General features: G+C 44.5%; 1 protein-coding gene and 1 long non-coding RNA gene across 4 annotated transcripts in view; one reads left to right on the top strand and one right to left on the bottom strand.

Moving 5' to 3' along the window:
- Window positions 1–700: 700 nt before the first annotated feature.
- LOC130916474 (ras association domain-containing protein 8) overlaps window positions 701–15142 on the top strand; it is a 34720-nt gene continuing 20278 nt past the window's right edge. Inside the window, exon 1 of one of the 3 annotated variants that reach the window (XM_057837231.1) lies at window positions 701–815. The gene's annotated coding sequence lies outside the window, so the exon portion shown is untranslated. Of the gene's footprint in view, window positions 816–10573; window positions 10910–13947; window positions 14002–15142 lie in introns of those variants that run through there. The other 2 variants (XM_057837229.1, XM_057837230.1) reach the window with 2 other exon arrangements.
- Window positions 9946–14088, bottom strand: LOC130916475 (uncharacterized). The gene is made up of 3 exons (XR_009063292.1): window positions 13750–14088; window positions 11791–11856; window positions 9946–10603 (listed from the first exon to the last, which is right to left on the bottom strand). It is a non-coding gene; the product is annotated as an uncharacterized LOC130916475 (long non-coding RNA).

Consider the following 15142-nt stretch of genomic DNA (forward strand, 5'->3'; position numbering starts at 1 on the left):
CAAAAGACTAAAAAATGTATCCACAACGAAACAAACAAAACGAGTACATTCCATTCGAGTACAATGCACTAAGCCACAGTCAAAAACAGTTTTGCCCTCTGAAGTATCATTTTAAGCCTACTGGTGCCGATTCCAGGTCAGTTGTAGCCTGGTACACCAGACTCACCGCTGTTCCAGCTATTGAGTCTGGCCACCATTCAGGAGATACAATTTCCAGGGCGGAGCAAGCCACAGCAAACAGACAGCGGAGTGGACCAATCAGCGATGGGCGGATGTGACGTTAGTAAAGCGACGAGGGCAGGTCACAGACCCGGCGGCATGGGCGGGCATTAGGGGGCCGGGCCCGCCCTGAGAGACTGCTGTGCCCGCCGTAGCTCGATTAGACTGTACTGTATAGGGTGTCCCCTGCCTACTGCCCGTAGTTAGCTGGGATAGGCTCCAGCACCTCCGTGACCCTCGTGAGGAAAAGCGGCATGGAAAATGAATGAATGAATGTATAGTTTTTTTTAATCTTCCACAAAACACACTGTCATTAAACACACACACACACATACACGGAGAGGACGAAACCTCTATTCATCCTATCTTGCTCTGTCGTCATTCAATTCAACCAATCTGAGCACTGAACGAAGGCAATTTCTAGCCAATCACAGATAAGGGGGGCGGGCCGAGTCGCCGGCCATTGGGTGCTCATGTTTATCAGCGCATATGTTATGTTTACGCTGAAGCACTTTAGTTGAATAAATGCACACAGAACTGCACCATTGTTTTTCGCATTCCTGTCAAGTTGGACGGTTCCGGCGTAATTTGTACAAGTAAGCACTGATTTCTAAATGCGTATGCCGTATATTCAAAATCTGTACGTTTAAGGTGCATTACGTTTTTTTTTTCTCCGTTCGGACTTTGTCACCGTTTCGGCACCGAGACATTGTGCGTCCCCGTTACTACGTTGGTTGAATGTCGCCAGAAAAGTCAGAGACAGAGAGAAGAGTGTTTTGACGCTGTAGCAAACGCGAGGCTAGGCTAAGTGGCTCCAATATTTCCTGACTGTAGCCGACAGCCTACAATCTGCGACTGGATATCAAATGCTTATCGAAGGACATTCGAAATACAGACGTACATTTTGAACAAGTACACTTCTCAGAAAGGCTCTGTGGTAGTGAACCTTCCTAGCGAACTTAAAGCAGTAATGTGAAGTAATGTCTTCACATGCCAAATAGGGTCACAAGTAAAGTAATTAAACATTGTCCAACAAATAAAGCATGAAAAAATAATTTATATGTTGTATATTTGACAAAATAATCGCGTTTCCGAAGTTCGAGCCTGAAAGGGGACGAACCCGGAAGTGATACGTCACACCGGGAACGCGATGGCACCTCCATACATACGGCCGCTATACAAAGCCCTTCAAAGAATGATTCAAACAGCGATATAAGCGATAGATCAAGCGCAAGGGAGGAGATCCAAGTTTTTGAAGAGTTGGAGGAAGAAGAGGAGACTGGAATTTTATGTTATTAGCCAGACGCTAATCAGGATGCAAACAATGTGCCTAGACTTCCTGACATGGAATGGATACAAGACCCATCGAGATTACAACATTGGTAAGATATAGGCTGTTATTATTTTCATGATTTGAAGATGTAGGCATTTGCACATAATTTTATGTTTTTGTCTATCTGATGACATTGTTAAAAAAAATAATAATCAGACTTAATGTTCATTATGGCAGATCCGGCAGCTCTCGTGCATATAAAATAATAATATAAAAACGTTGGGGGGAAAGAAGGAGATGAGTCGTTGTTATATCTTGACCGAGTGACCCACACAACACCTTTACTGGCTTTTACAACTTTACTCAACGTCTTGCCATGTGACTCTGAACAACAACTTTTCTCTCTTTTAGTGAAGGAGTAAGGCACAAACAATAACACATCTAAATGACATGCGTACACTCTACTGGTGAACTCCCGTATTACAACTAAATAATATCCACTGTATAACAGTCGCCGATGGCTTTCTCCACTTTATTGTAGCAACAATAAGAAAACAAAGTGGTGTCTAATGGCGTGAAGAAATGTAGTTTTTTCACACAAGCGAACAGATTACAAAGCACACTTCAGTGTTGTCCCGAGACTACATTTCCCATGATTCACTGCGTGGCCTGCGCGCTCGCTGATTCGCTGCCAGACATTAAAGGCAACACTTGTCACCTGTCAGCGGCTCTTGCGAAGCGGCGAAACACAAACTAGAAGGCCATCATGCGATCACCGTGAAAGAAACGGCGAACCGTACAAATGCAATGCAATGCTTGAAGCATGAAGGTGGAAATACATAATACAAATACAAATAAATGTGCAAAAACTCACCGGCGGTGTGTGTCCCTTACTGCAATGTGACCATGAATTACCGCGACGGCGACCCGCTTATGTGCACATCCACACCCCTTTCCCGATTGACAGTGGATTAACCCTTTCGGACAAGATCGTAGATGACGCACAATTTAAACACGCTTAAACTAGCGAATGCAACAACAACTATGATCGGGGATAGCCTCGGCTAACGTCGCTAGCTTATACTGTTCATTCCACAACAGTTGGCAGCTCTGCTTTGACAAAGTCATCAGTCATCTATCCAAAAATCACACTTGCTTTTTGGCAAATCCTTGATCATAAGCAGACCGGTTAAGGAAGCAGGCATCTTCGAAGTGTTTGCAGCAGAGAACACTACTCGATGATGGCGTGAAATTCATTCGCTTCGTGCGAACGAAAGATGTCCATTTACGTGCTCTGCTATCCTTTGGCCATTCATTCAACTTTTCGTTTGAGTGAGAACAAAACATCGCCACACACCGCCGTGGCATCTTACCGAGAAGCAATGCAACAAACAATACTGTTCTATGGCGGACTTCCCTCGCACTTCCCGGTGTGACGTAATTTCCGAAGATTTCCGACCATTGCCGAAGAAAAGCATTTTCGTTGTCAAGGGCGTTGCTATGGGTTAAACAAAGAATCTGGAAGGGTTGCGTTAAAAGAAATAATTAAAATATGCTTATAATTGTTTAGCCATTGATATTAATCAAAAACATGGTTGGCCAACCTTAGTTCACATTTCCCCTTTAAGTAACTTTTTATCTAAAATACTCCTAAATCGGCAACATCTTGACTTGAATCTATCTTTAAATAATGAAAAAGTTTTAAAACTTTAACATGCCGAAAGTAGACAGAGTGAAACTAATGCAAAAGGGTAGCATTTTAACAACTTTAACAGTTGATTCAAAACAATTAAACGATTTCCAAACATAGCAAAGGTTACCATGTTTTTTGTTTTGTTTTGTTTTTTAAATGAAAAAAAAAAAACAACAACATGAAAGGTAACACCAGTTACCAGTAACTATCCATCCATCCATTATCTTCCGCTTGTTCCGGGGTCGGGTCGCGGGGGCAGCAGCTTTAACAGGGAAGCCCAGACTTCCCTCTCCCCAGCCACTTCAACCAGCTCCTCCGGCGGGATCCCAAGGCGTTCCCAGGCCAGCCGAGAGACATAGTCTCTCCATCGTGTCCTGGGTCGTCCCCTGGGCCTCCCGCCGGTGGGACATGCCCGGAACACCTCTCCAGGGAGGCGTCCGGGAGGCATCCGAACCAGATGCCCGAGCCACCTCAGCTGGCTCCTCCCTACGCGGAGGAGTAGCGGCTCGACGCCGAGTCCCTCCCGGATGACAGAGCTTCTCACCCTATCTCTAAGGGAGAGCCCGGACACCCTGCGGAGGAAACTCATTTCGGCCGCTTGTATCCGGGATCTTGTTCTTTCGGACACGACCCAAAGCTCGTGACCATAGGTGAGGGTAGGAACTTAGATCGACTGGTAAATCGAGAGCTTTGCCTTTCGGCTCAGCTCCTTCTTCACCACTACGGACCGGTGCAGAGTCCGCATTACTGCAGACGCCGCACCGATTCGCCTGTCGATCTCCCGCTCCCTCCTACCGTCACTCGTGAACAAGACCCCAAGATACTTGAACTCCTCCACTTGGGGCAGGATGTCATCCCCGACCCGGAGAGGGCACTCCACCCTTTTCCGACTGAGGACCATGGTCTCGGATTTGGAGGTGCTGATCTTCATCCCAACCGCTTCACACTCAGCTGCGAACCGCTCCAGTGAGAGTTGGAGGTCACGGCTTGATGAAGCCAACAGCACTAAATCATCTGCAAAAAGCAGAGATTCAATGCTGAGGTCACCAAACCGGACCCCCTCAACGCTTCGGCTGCGCCTAGAAATTCTGTCCATAAAAATTATGAACAAAATCGGTGACAAAGGGCAGCCTTGGCGGAGTCCAACCCTCACTGGGAACGAATTCGACTTACTGCCGGCAATGCGGACCAGACTCTGACACCGGTCGTACAGGGACCGAACAGCCCTTACCAAGGGGCTCGGTACCCCGTACTCCCGGAGCACCCTCCACAGGATTCCCCTAGGCACACGGTCGAACGCCTTCTCCAAATCCACAAAACACATGTAGACTGGTTGGGCGAACTCCCATGCACCCTCGAGGACCCTGTTGAGGGTGTAGAGCTGGTCCACTGTTCCACGGCCGGGACGAAAACCACACTGCTCCTCCTGAATCAGAGATTCGACTTCCCGACGGACCCTCCTCTCCAGCACCCCTGAATAGACTTTACCGGGGAGGCTGAGGAGTGTGATTCCTCTATAATTGGAACACACCCTCCGGTCCCCCTTTTTAAAAAGGGGGACCACCACCCCGGTCTGCCAATCCAGAGGCACTGTCCCCGATGTCCACGCGATGTTGTAGAGGCGTGTCAGCCATGACAGCCCTACAACATCCAGAGCTTTTAGGAACTCCGGGCGGATCTCATCCACCCCCGGGGCCTTGCCACCGAGGAGCTTGCCAACCGCCTCAGAGACTTCAACCCCAGAGATCGAAGAACCCACCTCAGAGTCCCCAGACTCTGCTTCCTCAAAGGAAGGCGTGTCGGTGGAATTGAGGAGGGCTTCGAAGTATTCTCCCCACCGACTCACGACGTCCCGAGTCGAGGTCAGCAGTACACCCACTTCACTATACACAGTGTTAATAGTGCACTGCTTTCCTCTCCTCAGACGCCGGATGGTGGACCAGAATTTCCTCGAAGCCGTCCGGAAGTCGTTTTCCATGGCCTCACCGAACTCCTCCCATGTCCGAGTTTTTGCCTCGGCGACTGCCGAGGCCGCAGTCCGCTTGGCCAGCCGGTACCTGTCAGCTGCCTCCGGAGTCCCACAGGCCAAAAAGGCCCGATAGGCCTCCTTCTTCAGCTTGACTGCATCCCTTACCGCTGGTGTCCACCAGCGGGTTCGGGGATTGCCGCCACGACAGGCACCAACCACCTTATGGCCACAGCTCTGATCGGCCGCCTCAACAATGGAGGTGCGGAACATGGCCCACTCGGACTCAATGTCCCCCACCTCCCCCGGGACAAGGGAGAAGTTCTGCCGGAGGTGGGTGTTGAAACTCTTTCTGACAGGGGATTCTCCCAGACGTTCCCAGCAGACCCTCACAATACGTTTGGGCCTGCCAGGTCTGGCCAGCATCTTCCCCCGCCATCGGAGCCAACACACCACCAGGTGGTGATCAGTTGACAGCTCCGCCCCTCTCTTCACCCGAGTGTCCAAAACATGCCGCAAGTCCGATGACACGATTACGAAGTCGATCATCGAACTGCGGCCTAGGGTGTCCTGGTGCCAAGTGCACATATGGACACCCCTATGTTTGAACATGGTGTTCGTTATAGACAAACCGTGACGAACACAGAAGTCCAATAACAGAACACCACTCGGGTTCTGATCGGGGGGGCCGTTCCTCCCAATCACGCCCCTCCAGGTCTCACTGTCATTGCCCACGTGAGCGTTGAAGTCCCCCAGTAGAACGAGGGAGTCCCCAGAGGGGGCGCTCTCTAGCACACCCTCCAAGGACTCCAAAAAGGGTGGGTATTCTGAACTGCTGTTCGGTGCATAAGCGCAAACAACAGTTAGAACCCGTCCCCCCACCCGAAGGCGGAGGGAGGCTACCCTCTCGTCTACCGGGGTAAACCCCAACGTACAGGCGCCAAGCCGGGGGGCAATAAGTATGCCCACACCTGCCCGGCGCCTCTCACCATGGGCAACTCCAGAGTGGAAGAGAGTCCAACCAGTAACTAATTACTCTTACCTTCAAGTAACTGAGTTACAAACTCAATTACTTTTTGGGAGAAGTAATTTGTAACTAATTAAATACTTTTTAAAAGTAAGATTACCAACACTGGTCATAAAGATGAAGTCTGCAGAATGAAAAGTGACGAAAGCCGAGATTTCATTTGCCAATTTGTTGCCGAACACAATTTGGCCGCAACTATTGCTGATCACTTCTCAGAATTAGCAAAAGAAATGTTCCCTGACTCAAAGATTGCATCGGTAAGTTAATTTTATTTTTATTTTTTAATTTATAATTGGACACACTAACGAACTACCTTCAAGACAAACTGAATAGCGAGCTGAAGTGCAGCCATCAAGACATGATAAAAATAGCCAAAAGTGCTACATACAATTATAACAAAAGTCACTGTTAGATTTTAGTAATCATGATGTAGTAGTTGAAGTTGTTTCATATTGTAAGGGCATACGTCACTATTTATAAGATTGCGAACGGCCTCGGGTTGACAGGTATGTTTTCGTTTGTCTTATAGATTTTACGATGAACTACCACTTGTGACTTCAGTGACAGTAAATATTTCAGTGCACTGATGTAGTAATGTACGGGTAATAATGCCACTGTTCAGGCTAAATTCATGTTGAAGAAGTGTGCCCCCCCATTAAAAAATGTGATGCCCCCCCTGTAATTTCTTTCTGCAGCCGGGTCTGGGGCAGGACGAGGGACTTTGCCTGGCATGGCCAGACTGTTCTTCCTGTGTTTTTCAAACACTGAGAGTATAGTCTGGGACCCAGCCCATTAACGGCCTCTCGAGCAAGTACAAAATCAATTGACAAATCAGATTCGTTTATTTGCGTGACGTATTTTTAAAGAGCAACGTCACTCTTCCGCGTTGGAAGTCGTCTGACTCGTCTCCACAACAACACAGATGGCGAACAGGAGAGCCGAGAATATGTTCCAATCCACGGTAAAATCAGTTTTAAATTACCAAAAACATTGACACAAGTCATTGACAACAGTCTGTCTTGCGCTAGCCATGTTGAATAAACTCCGCTCTCCTCGTATGTTTGCTTCCGCGCGCAAGTCCCTCGTCCCGCCCGTCGCTGATTGGTCCACTCCGCTGTCTGGTTGCTGTGGCTTGCAGCTTAATGGTGGCCAGACTCAATAGCTGGAACAGCGGTGAGTCTGGAGTACCAGGCTACGAGGGACTTACGTGCGGAAGTAAACATACAAGGAGAGCGGAGTTTATTCAACATGGCTCGCGTGAGACAGACTGTTGTCAATGACTCGTGTCGATGTGTTTTTGGTAATTTAAAATTGATTTTACCGTGGATTGGAACATATTCTCGGCTCTCCTGTTCGCCATCTGTGTTGTTGTGGAGACGACTTCCGACGCGGAAGAGTGACGTTGCTCGTTAAGAATGCGTTACGCAAATAAACGAATCTGATTGGACAGTTGATTTTTTCCGTGCTCGAGAGGTCGTAAATAGGCTAGGTCCCAGACTCTTCTCACTGTATTTGAAAAATACAGGGAGAACAGTCTGGCCGTGCCAGGCAAGGTCAGTGGAAAGACACGATCGACAGCCCCTAGTGGCAAGGAGGAAAATTACAAGTAATAGCACAAACCAGGAATATGGCTCATACAAGCTCGTTGACAAGGGGTGCGGTGGGGGGGCAACCGGGTGTGTTGTCCCGGGCATCAGAACCACAAGGGCCCCTGAATGACCCTAAATTTATTGTACTTTACATTCACATATTTCTTTTTTATTTAAATCATTGTCTGATTAAATATTGGGTTCTCCTCTATATTTACTTAAAAACTTTAACATATTCTATATTGTCTGATTAAATATTATGTTCTGCTCTATATATACTTAAAAACTTTAACATATTCAATATTTCAAATATATATTTTCACACTCAAGGCTACGCTACTTACGTGCCCTGAAGCGGGAAATTAAAATCTGTCATTGTTATAAACTCTAAACATGGCCATTCGTCATAAATTGGGTGCGCAAAAAAGAAAAGAAAAAAGAAAAAGACATTAAGATCATAGAGGTGAACGAGAAAAAAATTACGTTTGTCAAAGGGGGTCAAGAAATCAGTCCCGTCGTGCTGAATCCATTTTTGGAGATTCTATGGGTTCCTCTTTTTAGATTTCGCAGTTTTAACTTTGTCAACACACTGCTTAATTTCGACCACACTTCATGTTGTTCTGTCTAAACCGGACGTTCAGAGCAGAAATGATCAAAGATGGTGCCGCCCATATTTCGCTCAGGAAACGTGTCTATTGTCCCAAAAACCCTTTTAACTTCACATAGTACAGTAAACTAATTTTTCGCCTCGCCTTACCAACAGTAGGCGTGGTTTGGAGGGGAATGGCATGTAGCGTGGCTGTGCGTGCAGTCAGACGAGAAGGGTCCGACTGCATGCCGCAGCCACGCTACAAACCACACCTTATAAAAACTACGCCCCTCCCAACCACGCCTGCTGTTGTTACGGTGACGCGAAGAATTCATTTACTGTACCATGTGAAGTTCATATGGGTTTTGGGACAATAGGACCTACCCAATTCTTCACCCTAAACTTAACTAGACACAGGGGTATTGCGGATATTGTGATAAATAGACTGTAACCTTAGCTATGTTCGGAAGTCATTTAATGTTGTGAATCAACCGTTAAAGTTGTTAAAATTGGTCCCGTTATTGAATTATTTGCCTTCCATATTAAATATTTCAAATATACTGTATTTTTTCCCCTTTTTTTGCACAACGCCCCCCACCCCCTCTGTCTTAGCAGAGAATTGTTTGACCCCGCTCTGGCGCACTCAAGGCTACACCAGGGCCAGGTCTATACTACGTACATGCCCTGAAGCAGGAAATTAAAATCTCTCATTGTTATAAACTCTAAACATGGCGAGTCGTCATAAATCGGGTGCGCAGAAAAGGAAAGAAATAAGAAAAAGGGATGAAGATCATAGAGGTGAACGAGAAAAAAATGATCAAGTTTTTAAGGGGGGCAAGAAGCCAGAGAATTAGGGCTAGAGTTGGCTGTGGACGGTAATGTCGGTAAGTGAACAACAGCCGCTAACACTGAACGGTTACATTCGCGATCACCGTGACCAAAGCCTGATTCGAGTCTGTCACCAGCCGCTTGTAGCCTATTGAGCTGTGGTATGACAAGACATGCTGCTCACGTTGAGCCGAGGAGAAAGAAGGTGATGGGAGATCAGGGATATATGTTAGTCAGTGGGAAGCAGGTGCGCGAGGCTGAACAGACTCGGGTCCGTCGGCTGGATTTGTCTTGGGTTTACAACCCACTGTGTATTATAGCAAACGCTAATATCGTATTAGCGCTCAATGCAGAGTCCCCCTGGAGCGTGAACTTGCTCAAAAACTGGATTTCACTGATGTTACATATGACTTTGCTGTCAAAAAAATCTAGCCGCATCACTGTTTGAGGGCTTGATAATGGATGTGGAGGGGGCAGGCACAGGATGTTTAGTTATACCGTTTTGTTGCTTAGCAGGCATGCATAGCACTGTCAGTTGTATTGGATTGTAGCCTACATTGGACAATAGATGGAAATTGTTTATATTGTGACACATCACATTCCGGTCTGTTAAATTTAACTGTCAATCTCAAATAAAATAATTTGAAAATTTACACTGTCATTGCTTGCAAAGCGTTAAAAGTACTGCGTATGCTGTCGTGACAAGCCGGTGGCAGGGGTTGGGTGGGGGGGGCCCTATAATGGTCTCTTCTTAGCCGGGCCCCTGTAAGTCTCTTGACAGCCCTGGGCTCATACACACACACAAAAAGGGGAAAAAATTACAGCAAAAAACAGCAGTTTTACCGCCACATGCCTTGTTGACCAAAACAAACACTGAACAAAGATGGCAGCAACACTTGGCCCCTGAGAATTACATGTGGCCCATTCTTGGCCCGTTTTAGAAAAATCCTAGATCAATTGATAATCATTGATATGTTCATAATTTGCTGCGAGCCAACGAAAACGGACGCAGGCCGCAGCGGGACATAGTTCGGACACCAATGCTCTAAAAGACGTGTTTGACACTTCTGGCTAAAATGATATTTTCTATGTATTTTTTGTCCCTCAACCGTTTTCCTGCAATTTGAGTTGTCTAGCACACACAAAAATGCTGGTGTTCTTCCAAGTATTGAGTGTTCATCCTTCATAGCTTTTAATTGCGTCATAAATAATCGAACAAGGCCCAGATTAAAAAGCTTTCCTCCAGTGATTTCGGGTGTCGTGAAGGTGATGAGCTACAAGGTCAGTGTACTGTGGATGTTCAGGGTGCCTCCCCGTGACCAGATGCCCTGGATGCGGGAGTTGTGGCCGAGTTGCCTCTCCCTTTAAACGGTCCACAATGCCTTGCGGTGCCCCACTTCCATTGCGATGTGCGCCTGCCTGCAGGAGGAGAGAGAGGAGACAAGTGTGGGGAGAAGGGCTTTTTTTCTTCCCCCGCAGTTCACTGGCAAGAGAGCAAAACATGAGCACACTCCAAGAGGACAGACTCAAACTTTGATACACGGACCTCAAACGTCGCTGTAGTTTTTAAGAGTCGAGAAGGAAACATCACTTTGTCGCAGGTCGTTGCGGGTGCATTGGTGTAAAAGGACAGATCTTGTGCGATTCTCGCCTCTTCGAATGTTCCATCTGCAAACTTCACTTCGCAAAAGGAGCAGTGAGTCGAGCCGTCTTTGCGCCATAAAGGTAAGAGTCGTAGCGCAAATAGTGGAATATTAACTACTGCGGTTATGTAGATGAAGAATTCTTCGAGTAGTTTCTCTTTACCCACCAATGACGATGAGCATGTTGAGGCTGAAGTAACTCTTTCAAGCTTACTGCACATAACATCTTGCGAATACCGTTACATACTTGATAAGTTGCAAAAGTCAAAGTGTCCATTTTCAACAAACTATCCGAGTCTTTGTGCGCAGAGCCTTCTAGTTGCCATCAAGGTTGTTTTCTTTACATCCATACTTGTTTACTCATGAGAAGAGAATGCCTAATACTTCATCTCACATTTAAAAGATCAAGCTAGTAGATCCAACCTGTGGAATCATTTAACCTTCCCATTTGCTCAACACAGCTTTACATTGCTTTTGCGAACACAATAATTTACCACCCTTGATGCAAAAAATGGAGTCATCAGAGACATCAGATGAAAGCAGACAGAGAACAGAGGGTTACATTAAAGCCTGGCTGACAAACTTAAATTTTAAGTTTTACTGGACCTGCTAGGAAACCTTTATTTGCAAAGCTGTTGAGTACAGGAGTGTGCTTCAGCATGGTGTTCTCAAAACTGCTGTAACATTTAAAGCTTTTCCAAGGGCTCTCACTACCCTGCTGCCTCTTCAAAGCTGATGCATATGGCAGGGAAACAAAAGCAGCATTATTGCCTGGCCGAATGTGCCATCCAGATGTTTGAATTGCTGCCAGCGTTAACATCTTAAGTGGGGGAGGCTACTAATACTTTTTAATACAAGCCAGCTCGAGAGGCATGGTCCTTTAGGTTTTTCCCTCAAATACCTACATTTATGAGTGCTCACTCAGTAGAGTTGCAGCTATTCATACCTTTTTCTGGCACTTACCCTGCTTTAGGTCACAGGGGGTTGGAGCCTATCCCTGCTGACTTCAGGTGAAAGGGCAGACCACCCCTAGAGTGGACGACAGTCAGTTGCCAGGCAGAATTGGCTTTTATTTATTTATTCATTTTTTTTAATGTAGTCATTTATTTTTACAAGTAAAACATTTAACCAGGTTCTTGTTTTCATTTTCTTGGTGTGCTCTGCTCCTGCACAATTTAGCTTGTTTAGCTTAGGTTTTTACTTTGGAGGTTTATGCGAGGTCATGGCGATTTTTTTCTAAATTGTATTTTTTTTTTCCCATTCATACTTCAGCATTGCAGAGAATTGCTGACCCAGTCTTTCGTTTTGACTGTTTTCCTCTTCTCCTTGCACTCAACGTACTGTTTCCATACTTTATGGACTGTTTTCATTGATTTCACATATGTGGGGCCACCAAGGATTTCATTCATATGCACAAGAGATGCTGTTGCACCAGTTTTTAGACAAGGCAAGTTTAATTCTATAGTACAATTCAACACATTCAACATAAGGTACCGTATTTTTCGGACTATAAGTCGCAGTTTTTTTCATAGTTTGGCTGGGGGCGTGACTTATACTCTGGAGTGACTTACGTGTGAAATTATTAACACATTATATATCATTTCACATTTTATTTTGGTGGTTTGTAGTGACACTGATGGTTTGGTAAACTTGTAAGCATGTTCTTTATGCTATAGTTATCTGAATAACTCTTAATAGCTATGTTACATTAACATACCGGCCACATTCGCATTTCGTTGTTCATGCATGATGTAACATTATCATTAGGGGTGTGACAAAATATCGAAATGGTGATATATCGTGATACTTTGTATCCCAAAAGGTTATTGATATGCTACTGTCAAGAATCGAAATAATCGTTTTAAAAAGGTGTCAATTAAAAAAAAAAAAAAAAAAAGGCTGCCATTGACTGTGCTTGATGCCCAATCCGCTTAGACTGGGAACGTTCGCTCATTCAAAACCAAAGCATTCGCAGTCATTCAGTCCGATTTTCTGGGCATTTACAGGTCACTTGCTTTTCATTTTAGGGCATTTACGGGTCATTTTCTGTTGAGTTTGAGTCACTGCCTATTCATTTGAGTGATTCCCAGGTCACTTCCCGTTCTGTAACGCAAAATAAACAGCAAGTGACCCATAAAATACCCCAAAATCAACAGGAAGTAACTGAAAATCAACAGGTAAATATGCATTTAGTTTTCTTGAATTAGATAGATACACGCCCCTCCAGTGGCAACAATGAAAATGCCATAACTTGTCTAACATGGCTGAATCCAGCTGCTCCCTGTTAAGACCAACATAAAGTATGTTTTTGTCTGCGCTAATATGTTTGTTTATGCATTTGTTATTTAGTTAAGAAGTATAATTAGCCGTTTTTTTTTTTGTTGTTGTTGGCATACGTGTTTGAATGATTTGTTTAGAGCATTGTAAAAAAAAAAAGTTAGCATTTTATAGCATTTAGCCTAGCAGACCTCTGCAATGCAAGTTAGCCAATTGTTCTTTTGTTGTACTTAGATCCTCATTATTTTTTTATATCGTTTGATGCATAGCTTAGGTATTTATTTTAAATGCATTGCTTGCTCTTGTAAAATGAAATTACAATTCTGCATTGTTTGAAGAAAAATTCAGGAATTTTATTTTGTTTTCGCATTTAATGCTCTTTTGAAAGTGTAATCTTAGCAAGCCAGTATAAATTTTATTACAAGCATAAACACATATTTGTTTTGCATATCCTAAAATTTATTCTGCAATGCATTAAATTTTGTAATCCGATTACTCGATTATTCCAACTAAGTAATTGATAGATTAATCGATTACCTAAATAACCGATAGCTGCAGCCCTACAACAACAACAACAACAGTATCTTCATTTAAACACGACATGTACGCAAAGCCAGTTTTTGGCAACGATACCTGAACACCAACCTCTTGTCTTCTTGGGTCTTATCCAGAACAAGCTTTTGATATCCTTACAGAATTAGTTGTATAGGATCTAAGCCAAGGGTCCCCTGTTCCAACTGATTCAGCACAGACAGTTGAACCAATTAGATTTCTGCAAAACAAACATCACCTGACTGCAATCAACAGATTAAAAACACCAGATTGGTGAAGAGGTGTCATCTTGTTTGGTTGGAATCATATTCTGCATTCACAGCAGAGCAGGCCTTTGTCAAACAGGTTGGTGACCCCTGAGCTAAGCGATGGAAATATACTTACATTTGTGCGCTGCAGTAAATGTACACTTTGCCTTTTTACCCGAGCCTATTTTTTTTGGGGGTGGGGGGTACAAAGATCAGCAGCAATATTACACAACCAAACATAATTAAGCTTTTTTTAGCCTATAAATTAATTAATTTATTTATTTTTTTGATGCCATGATCTACCCACTCTAGCGTTGCGATCGACAGGTTTATCGCTATCAACATAATGAGCTCTAGAAGCTTTAGCAATACAAAAACTAAAAGTTCTATCAAGCACCATTGTTGTTTTGATTGCGACATACTCGTGCATGCCCAATCTGAATACTTAACTGATGGTTTTGTGTTCCACTTTGGCAGACAATGGATTTCAGTGTTAATCCACTCTCAGATCAATTTTCAAGTGTTTGTACTCTGCTGCTCTCATGTAAACGACAAGCAAAATGACACAGCGTACACTACTGTATATATCGTTGACAGCTTCATGAAGGTTTCTACTAGTTTAGTTTTAAAAAGAGTAACATTTAAATGTATTTGTTATTCCATAGCAACTGACTGTCGCATAACCACAAAGATCACAGAGAACTGTCTCCCATCGCATTCTTATCTTTTTGGTCATGCGCCGTTGCATTCTCACAGGGTAGGAATGTATACCCAGGATGTTATCAGCGCTACCTCTTTTGGATCAAGGCACGTTTTTGGCTACGGTCTTTGCTGTGTGCTTTATTGTTTACACTTCACAGAGGGCTTTTTTAAAACAGACCCTTGTGGCATAGTTGGTGATGAGAAACAATCTTATCATGTTCCCAAACCAAGAGCCTTGCCCCAAAAACACAATGATTGTGGTTGTCAAAGTTATACAAATGCCAGTCCATGAAGAGTCCAATTGTATGTACATACAGCCAACTTTAGCATTGGTTCAAACAGGTGAAAGCACTACGTCCAGGCACGGGTACATGTAGGAACTTTAGATGTCTATTATGTCTTATCCCATGTTTAGTCATCATTTGTATTTACATGTGTTTGTTTAGATCAGGGGTGTCCAAACTTTTTGCAAAGGGGGCCAGATTTGGTGTGGTAAAAATGTGGGGGGCCGACCTTGGCTGACGTCCTTTACGTAG

This window comes from Corythoichthys intestinalis, chromosome 5, assembly GCF_030265065.1.
Source record: "Corythoichthys intestinalis isolate RoL2023-P3 chromosome 5, ASM3026506v1, whole genome shotgun sequence".
NCBI classification, from domain to species: Eukaryota; Metazoa; Chordata; class Actinopteri; order Syngnathiformes; family Syngnathidae; genus Corythoichthys; species Corythoichthys intestinalis.